The sequence below is a fragment of the Triticum urartu genome, chromosome 5 (genome assembly GCF_003073215.2).
Source record: "Triticum urartu cultivar G1812 chromosome 5, Tu2.1, whole genome shotgun sequence".
In the NCBI taxonomy this organism is placed as follows: domain Eukaryota; kingdom Viridiplantae; phylum Streptophyta; class Magnoliopsida; order Poales; family Poaceae; genus Triticum; species Triticum urartu.
Window position 1 is genome coordinate 25,043,968 of NC_053026.1, and position 8,661 is coordinate 25,052,628.

The 8,661-nt window shown below is 40.5% G+C and overlaps 1 long non-coding RNA gene across 9 annotated transcripts; it reads right to left on the bottom strand.

Moving 5' to 3' along the window:
- Positions 1–723: 723 nt before the first annotated feature.
- LOC125507415 lies at positions 724–8,366 on the bottom strand. 9 transcript variants are annotated; one of them, XR_007282904.1, is made up of 6 exons: positions 8,017–8,366; positions 7,670–7,795; positions 6,065–6,934; positions 5,606–5,668; positions 2,392–4,339; positions 724–1,264 (listed from the first exon to the last, which is right to left on the bottom strand). It is a non-coding gene; the product is annotated as an uncharacterized LOC125507415 (long non-coding RNA). The 9 variants fall into 9 exon arrangements; XR_007282906.1 differs by having other exon boundaries at positions 724–1,277; XR_007282903.1 differs by having other exon boundaries at positions 793–1,277; positions 2,392–2,482; positions 8,017–8,363.
- Between the last annotated feature and the right edge of the window lie 295 nt (positions 8,367–8,661).

An 8,661-nucleotide genomic window follows, 5' to 3' on the forward strand; every position in this document is an offset into this window, starting at 1 on the left:
CAGGAACCGGAGGAGCGGACGATCAGCTGCAAGAAGGCAAGACCGGAGGGAGTTCCGCCATTGCTCAGCCATGGGTCGCAAGAAGAGGGAGAACCGGAGAGAACCCCCGAGCAGAAGCAAGACCCAAGCCTGGCTGAGCTCCTCGCATCCCTGGACAGCGAGGTATAATACCTGCTGACCGATTTGTCTTTTGTCACTTTCTTCGATCATAGAGTGACTCGTGTTCATAATTGCTAATTTCTTGATCATAGCGGAACAATTCACCGCTTATTTCCTGTTTGTTCAATATAATCTCTCTCAGCAGACTCAAGATAGATAAGTTTAGTTGCTTTTTTTTTCTGTTTTTCTCATGGTTTCTTGTTCTGGGGCAGCTGTCAAACTTTGTGCGCTAGCCATTTCCAATAGGAAGATCAAATGACGCTGTTAAAATCTATCGTTTTGTTTTGTTTTGGCCAACCAAAACGATATGTGTTTCGGCTAGGAAAACCTGGGCGCTTCATTTAGCTGATGCGGTAGGAAAACCCAGCAAATACACTCAAAAATAGTGAAGGGGACGAGGGAATCCAGAACATACGACTTATAACTCAAAATTAGTGATTATGTACTTTGTTGCTCGCAATCTAGCTAGAATGTTCCTTTCAGAAAAAGAAAGAATTACAATTCAATGACTCAACATCTTTAACATTTCCATGGGTGTTACAAAAAAATTCTTACAAATAGAGCTGCAGATGAAATAGGCCAAATTTACTTCCAAGTATGCTGTAGGAAAAATAGTACCGATCGAGTCGCACATTCCATCCAAATCTTTAGCATGCCTGTTACAATAAATTTCTTACAAATACAAATACTGCCACTACAACAGTCCTTACAGAACCATGAAAATCTTGCTTTCTAAACTAATATAAGAGTGTTTAGAATACTAAAATAGTGATCTAAATGCTCTTATATTAGTTTACAGAGGGAGTACAATACTTACAAAATACTCTTTACAACTAACCAAGCCATGAAAAACAATGCGAATGTCACTCAGCAACTTCCTGTTACAGTGTTTTCTTTGAATTAACTCTTGCAATAAACCATCTCGAGTTTCTAATCCAAATCCATCAACAGATATACTCCCTCCATACCAAAATATAAGACGTTTTTGCAGTTCAAATTGAAATGCAAAAATGTCATATTTTGATAGAGAGGCAGTACATAACTTGCAAGTCTTCAATCCCCAAGCCACCTAGGACAAACATCAGCCCATCTAACTGTCATCCTCCTGCCACAACATCCTTCTCATAAAAAACTCAATTATTCAGAAGGCTCTATGGGCAAAGTAATCATTGACATCATAAAGGGAATATTACTCAGACAGGGTCAAGTAAGAATCAATTTACCACCATAGTCTAGAAAATTTCCTTGCTAGATTTCCGTGTTATATTCTCAGCTTTATTCCAATCATTATTCCTAGATTTAACAGTATTTACAGAAATCCCTAAATATTTAAAGAGGCAATGATCCAATATTGCAAGTAAAAATCTCCTTATATCTTTCTAGATCATTCCCAGCTTCACCAAAGCAACAAATATCACTCTTACGAGAAGTAATTTTTAAACCAGCTAAATGTTCAAACAGAATCAGAATTGATTTTAGATTTCTAGCATTTTTTTCTCCAGCCTCAGTTAAATCATCGCTAGACCTACTACTGAATTAGGCACTGCCCCTTTAATCTCTCCTTGAGAAATAGCTCTACAAGTTCTTGCAAGAAATTAATAGCAATATTGAATAAAATGGGGGACAGGGGGGCCCCTGTCTTAAACCTTTCTTAGTTTTAAAAAAGGACCCAACTGGTCATTAACTCTAACAGAAAACGTTACCACTTTGAACAATCTGTTCTATCCAGCAAACATAATCAGAAGGAAACACTTTCAGAAATAAATAAAAAATAGTAAGTTGGAGTCTTCGCCACAAACCAAAAATATGATTATTATATTAGCAGAAGTAAAAGCCAAATTCCTACTTTTTTCTAAACTGATTACTCCAACACATATCAAATATCGTAGAATGGTAAAAGTTATCTAATATTCAAAAGCATAATAAGCAAAAGTAAAGGTTAGTTGGAGTCTCGACTGAAAGGAACATATGCACTAAGATTGTTCATGATTAAGCAAATGCTAACATGGCATAGAAAATCAAAATGTATAGGTATAGGATATCGTGCACATAATTAGTTGTCTTTCTACATTTTGCATCTCAAAGAGGAATGAATTGTAACACACTAAAATGAAGGTCGGGCATTATGACAAACTCATCCATATGGTACTGTCAAAAAAAGTCCATATGGTTATTGACAAATCTATTTTTATGCAAATAACCTTAACCTTCATGCTATACAATTTAACCAACCTGGGACTACTGTTGTAAGCACCGACTCTCCAAATTATAAATGCATTCACTGATACTACAAGACTTGGCACTCAAACATAGCCAGCGCTCTCTGCGAAAAAACAATCATGGAGTTCTTGAGAATACTTTGCGCAAATTTATGCCACAACAAATTGCTATTGCTCTTTGACAGTAACAGCAGCACATATGATTACTCAACCAAAAAATACAGCAGCATATATGATGTAGTGTTCATTGTCCACCTTTTTCCTGCTAGGGTACATTGACTGATCTATTTTTTTAATTCCTGATTCATATTTAGGATGTGCTGCTTTTGGATATTAGCGGCCCCCCTAAAGTGGTACAGGCTAACTACAAGAAGTATGTCCAATCAGCGAGGTGGTGGAACTATAAGAAAGGCATCCGAGTGGATGTGACTCGACTCTTCCGCAGAAAAAAACACGTCTTCACCACTCCAGAGAAGGGCACGTGTTGCACAGTGGTCAAGTATAAAAAAGATACAATCACATTTATTAAGCAAGGTCGATACTGGTGGGTGAAAGCCTACTGCATTGATGGTAAGGTGCATGAGCTGAAACCGGAACGTGGCCAGAAGAACTACATAGAGTGCTCGGACCACACAGTCCTTTCCTTTGGAGGTAACCACTATGATATATGCAATGGTGACCCTGGAGGGTCGCTTACAGGTTTGCGTTACCTAAGAAAGGCATTCACCTCCATCATCGAGGGTGGGGAGCGCATAGACCCCAAGTTCGTAGGTCTTTTTGTTGTTTATCTGGGAGAAGGTCCAAGGTTTGAGATAGTTTTTCAAGCACTGTACATGAACATTCCCAGCCAAATTCTATGCGCCTCGACTATTTTATTCCATGGATGAATGAGCTCGTGCGCAAGTGGAACAAGCTGAGCGAATATGCCATGAAGTACATGCACTGTCTTCGCGAAGGATTGGAGCTCCCAGAGTTAGACCAAGGCATTGCTTTTCCAGGGATGGACTCTATTGAGAAAGTTCTTGAGTTGGTGAAGATTCTACAGTTAGATGCTTACAATGATGGTATTTTCAGTCATGAAAAAGCGCAAGAGCCAGATGTATGGCGTGCACGTGATGAGTCATTTGCTAGAAAGGAAAAGGATACACACTGCAAAAAGAAACATGGAAAAGGTGCACCTCCTCCTGAGGATTCTTTTGTACCTATGGATGACGGTCTGTTTCATATGTTGAATGTCAATGGGAAGGTGGAAAGTTTATTTACAGAGCAGCCCCCTGGTCCTGAACTGAAACTGGGTCAAGGGCATGGGCGGTTTTCAAATAAAGCAAAAGTTAGTTCTCCAAGCTGCTACGCTAGAAGGAAGATGAGCACCCAAGCATGGGACAACAAGGTGTGTGTAAAATGTTAAAACAGCACTCAGAGCTATATCTTTTGCATATCCATATTGTATAATCTTCTCAAAACGTTTTATTGCAGATTCTTCATCTGAAAAGGTCTATTTTGGATATGCCAATGGACAAATTGCTGCATACCACCTTGGCGAGAAGACAAGTGCAAATGCCCATGAGGCTTCATGTCAGCATCATAAATACCTCAAAAAATGAAAAGTTCTTTACAAAAACGACTACATGGACAACCCAGAAGTGCTGTCCTTATCGTTACCTCCCCAAAGACAATATAAAGGTTTGTAAAAAGTTGTTTTAGTTTGAATGCTCTATTATTCACTTTATAATATCTTTGCACCTCTTAATTGCAGGTTTTGGGTATTGGAGGAACTGCGGAATTTATAGGTGAAAGAATTATACAAACCAGAATGGTCAACAAAAGAATGGCCATGCTCAGGCCTTTGATTCTCGGTATGCACATGGTGCAGACCTGCCCGCGGTGGCCAGGAATGTTTCGAGCTGCTAACAGCAAAGGACACAATGTTTTGCATCGGTTTATTCTAAGCCCGCAGAGTCCTGCACAAGGTGAAGTTGGGAGGTAATCTCTCTTATTCCAAAATTTTGACTTTACACTGAAATAAGCACCAAGGTGGACAAAGTGGCCAGTGTCTTCTCCATATTCTCTTGCCTGATTAATGGCTACACACTGATGTTTTTCTTCAAGCAATGCCATAAATTTCTGTTTAGATGTTGGCAAGTTTGTGTTATTTATTGTTTTGTAAAACTGGTTGTAGATATCAACCCTAGGTTTTCTGTTTATTCTAGTTCCCAGGAACAGATTCAGACTTTTAAAATATGAGCTATGCAACACTCCTCCAATTTATGATGTTCTACTGCTCTGCCTTGCACTCTGACTCAGATTTGTAGTGCTACATGCCTACATCATAAAGTCTAGTTGGCCATAAGTCTCTGTTTAGATGCTGGCAAGTTTGCCTTATTTTTCGTTATGTAAAAATGGTTGTAGATATCAACCATAGGTTTTCTGTTTATTCTAGTTCCCAGGAACAGATTCAGACTTTTAAAATATGAGCCATGCAACACTCCTCCAATTTATGATGTTATACTGCTCTGCCTTCCTCTGTGACTCAGATTTAATTGCTCTTGCTCAGCCTTGGATTTTGCTCTGCTCAATGCTTGCACGGTCACACCTCATGCTAGCTACTAATAATAATTTCTGCAGGTTATGGCTGAGCTGCAAGGAGAAGCTGCAGAATATGGCTTCTGGCAAGATTTGCAGCACAAGGATATAATCGAATGCAAGTTGTGCAAGAAAATGCCCCAAGGAAACTGTGGAAATTAGGAAAGAGATGCTCGAGTTACTGAACCACAATTCAAGAAAGAAAATGCCCCAAGGAAACTGTGAATATATTGACTATTGCCAGTATAGATTATCTGGACCATGTACTTCTGGTGACACTGTTACTCTCGACGTAAATTTCTGTTCCAGAACAGCATGCAAATGCTAAAGACCAACTTGATGATTTGCTTGGTTTTATGCAGAGGGGATGCTGGGAGAGTTTTGTTTTCATTTCTCTGGTCAGAGTTTATGTGGTTAGATAATTAGTGAAGACTATTTTGACATTTCCAAGCGAGATTTACATATTGGGTGAAACATAAGAAATTTATCCTAAATGATAATAAGATTACAGAACCAGAAGGAATTCAAATGAAAAGTGGCATCTGAACCATAAGGTATTTAAATTATACCACAGACTAAATTGCAGTTGCATGCATAAAATCTGCACTAATTAGTAAACCATGCAAGTTAAATTCAGAACATACCATCTGAAATCGAGTGCCTGTAGTTAGATACATCGTTTGTTGATTGCCTTGGCCTCCAAATTTCTAGTATTAGAAACAAAATCAAATAAGTAATAGCTGTATTACAAAATGTTCACGTTGAATCAGCCTAGTGGAATTAGAGCATATGATGTCATTAACATTCTAGATGACTTTGCTAAAAAAAATCATTTTGCAAGGATTTGAATAAACCCATGAGGGGCTGCCAGCTTTGTTCCTCGGGTGAGGATCGAAATGCACCGTATAACTAAGACAAACACCATTTTAACTTATAGTAGCCTTATACCATAATTATCATAGCATGCAAACTTGGTAGAGAACATAAAAATTATAAACAGTAAACCATTCATGCTACCACCAAAACCATGATAAATTCCGAAAGAAGATCATGTCAAACATAAGGAGGCAAAGCATCAAAGAGGGAAATAGGGAAGAACTCACCAGTGCAGAGTCAACGAGACAATTACATCCCGCTTACGTGCAGCGGCGTCAGGGGTAGAACTGCGGCCATCCCCGAAGTGAAGAAAAGAAGAGGATATTGCCACAGCATTTAGTGACACTGATGGGTGGCCTCCCTATTAACAGCTGCAGTGGCCACAAAGTGGGGCGGTCTTCTTTAGAACACCATACTAAACCACTAATGCATACAGACCCTTGCCGGCAACATGGGAGGTGGATCTGTAAGAGAATCAACAATATGGCAAGAAGAAGGGTATGTGTCCTAATTGCTCACAATTTAATCTGTACAAGAATCAACAATATGACAGGCGACTTGATCTTATTGTGACAGAGGAGTACGCATCTCTAGATTCTTATCACCATGTCTCAGTCCTAAAGAAGCAATAGGGTAGAGTAACCATTTACTTGCAATTTCCATGTCATTCTTTGTAAATGTTATACTACATGGCACATGCCCATGTCAAAAGGGGAAATCATATATTCATATGCAACTCAATGATCATATGGTACAAAACCTGCATCCTGTAAAAGAATCCCCAGCCTAATCAAAGATGGCAATTGAACACCCCATGGTTGTATTTCACGCCATGCAAGAATTTCTCTGCAAGTAATTCATATCAAAGAGATAATAGAACAATCTGAGTGGACACGGAAATGCATACATTACAATGGGAAAAGCTGAAGCTGAGTCATCCAAGTATGGAGCAGATTGAACACCCTCAGAAACAGTCAACTACAGCTCACGCTTCCACTTCGCATCAGTCAGTCTGCATTTGATGGACCTGGAGGTTTCTCCCTGGGATGCTTTGATCCATAGTGATCTATCAACTGCCTCTCGTTAGCCTGTTGTGCCTGCACACATAGAAGATGTTACATTAAGTTGACACTGCATCAATCATGAGGAACATGTATCCATGTAAAGCTAACTATACACTAGTATATCCGGTTATGCTTGCACACAGTTTTCAACTTGATTCACATCAACATGAACCCAAGCAAAATATTCCACGAATTTCTTCATGAAATCCAGACCATGTGACCATCTCTAAAAAAGAAATCATATGTAACTCAACAAGCATATGCCAGCACAGTTGCATCCTAACAATGATCATAAGGTACATAAAAACAGAAGCCCAGAGCCGAGACCTAAGCAAAGATGGCAATTGGACGCCCTAAGTAGTTAATATTGATAATACTTCATGCCACAAAAGAATTTATCTGGCAATGATTCATATCAAAGAGATGATATAGAACTAACTGAGTGTGCACACACATGAACTCAAGCATAATATTGTATGGCTTTCTTTATAAAATTTAGACTATATGACGCATCTCGGAAAGCATATGCTAGTGCAGTCGCTTGGTGGCAATATATGACCAAGTTCACTTACATATATTCTCCCTCCGTCCCAAAATAAGTGTCTCAACTTTAGTACAAAGTTAAGACACTTATTTTGGGACGGAGGGAGTAGTTTATTTACTTGTACATCATGATAGTGCAGTGGCAACCGCAAAAACTCAGTTAGAATTTCATAAAGAAGAAAGCGGACAGAAATAAAGAGGCATTCCTTTGGTGAAAGAATGTACCTTAACATATGTTCATCTGGATCTCTCCTCTTGACCAGAGGCTGGCCCAAGGATGCTGCCGGTGCATTCATGGAGAGTCACACCTAACAGCAATCGCAGCGACGGGGAGAACCCCGTTAGAGCAACCTGCGAAAAACAAAATTGCAACCCTTATACAACAACGAATAGTAGAGCAAGCAAACTACATCCCATAATAAACAAATAAAAGAAGCAATTTTGAAAATAAAAGTCTGCAACGATCCACATGGAGAAGCAATTTGTCCGATGAGAATAACCAGGGGATCCACCAGCCCAAATCGCAGGGGGGTGGGGGGGGGGCAAAGAGGGGTTGGGGAAAGATGAGCTACCACATGGAAAAGTTCATCCTTTGATGGGGGTAACTGCGAGTGTGGACGAGACCGAGATTTGCTGCAGAGCAAGGATGCGGGGGTGAGCTTCTGCCGGCCGGGGCGACCCACGACATGCCCCTGCATGGTCCTGCCGGCCGCCGGGCTTCCGGTTGTGCGGTGCAGCACAGGCCAGCGCGCGGGAGGGGTATCCAGCAGCGCCGTCGAGCCGCAAAGGCGCCGACCATTGCTGAAGCGGAGGCGGAGGTCGAGGCGGCTAGGGTTTGCGGGTCGGTCGTGGCTGGTGGGGCGGGTGCGCGTGGGCGATTGGATGACTTGTTTTCCTTGGCTGAGAATGGAAAGAGAGTGAAGGAAGGACGTGGCCTTTTTTTCCGAAGAATCCAGTGAAAAATAGCATTCGGTGAAAATCTGAAAACTTGCCTCGTGCACCATTGGATCTGCAAGGAACGGCTCCCGCTGGAACTCCAACCAACCAGTTCAATACATCTCCGATAGAAGATGTAGATGCAAAAATAACTAACTTTCACATCTTCACGGTCCAAAAACCTCTCTCCAACAGATATGAGATGAAAAAAAATGTACATCTCCATCTTCCGAAGACGTAACATACAACACCTGGTGTTGCAAATTTACATCTTCACGTAT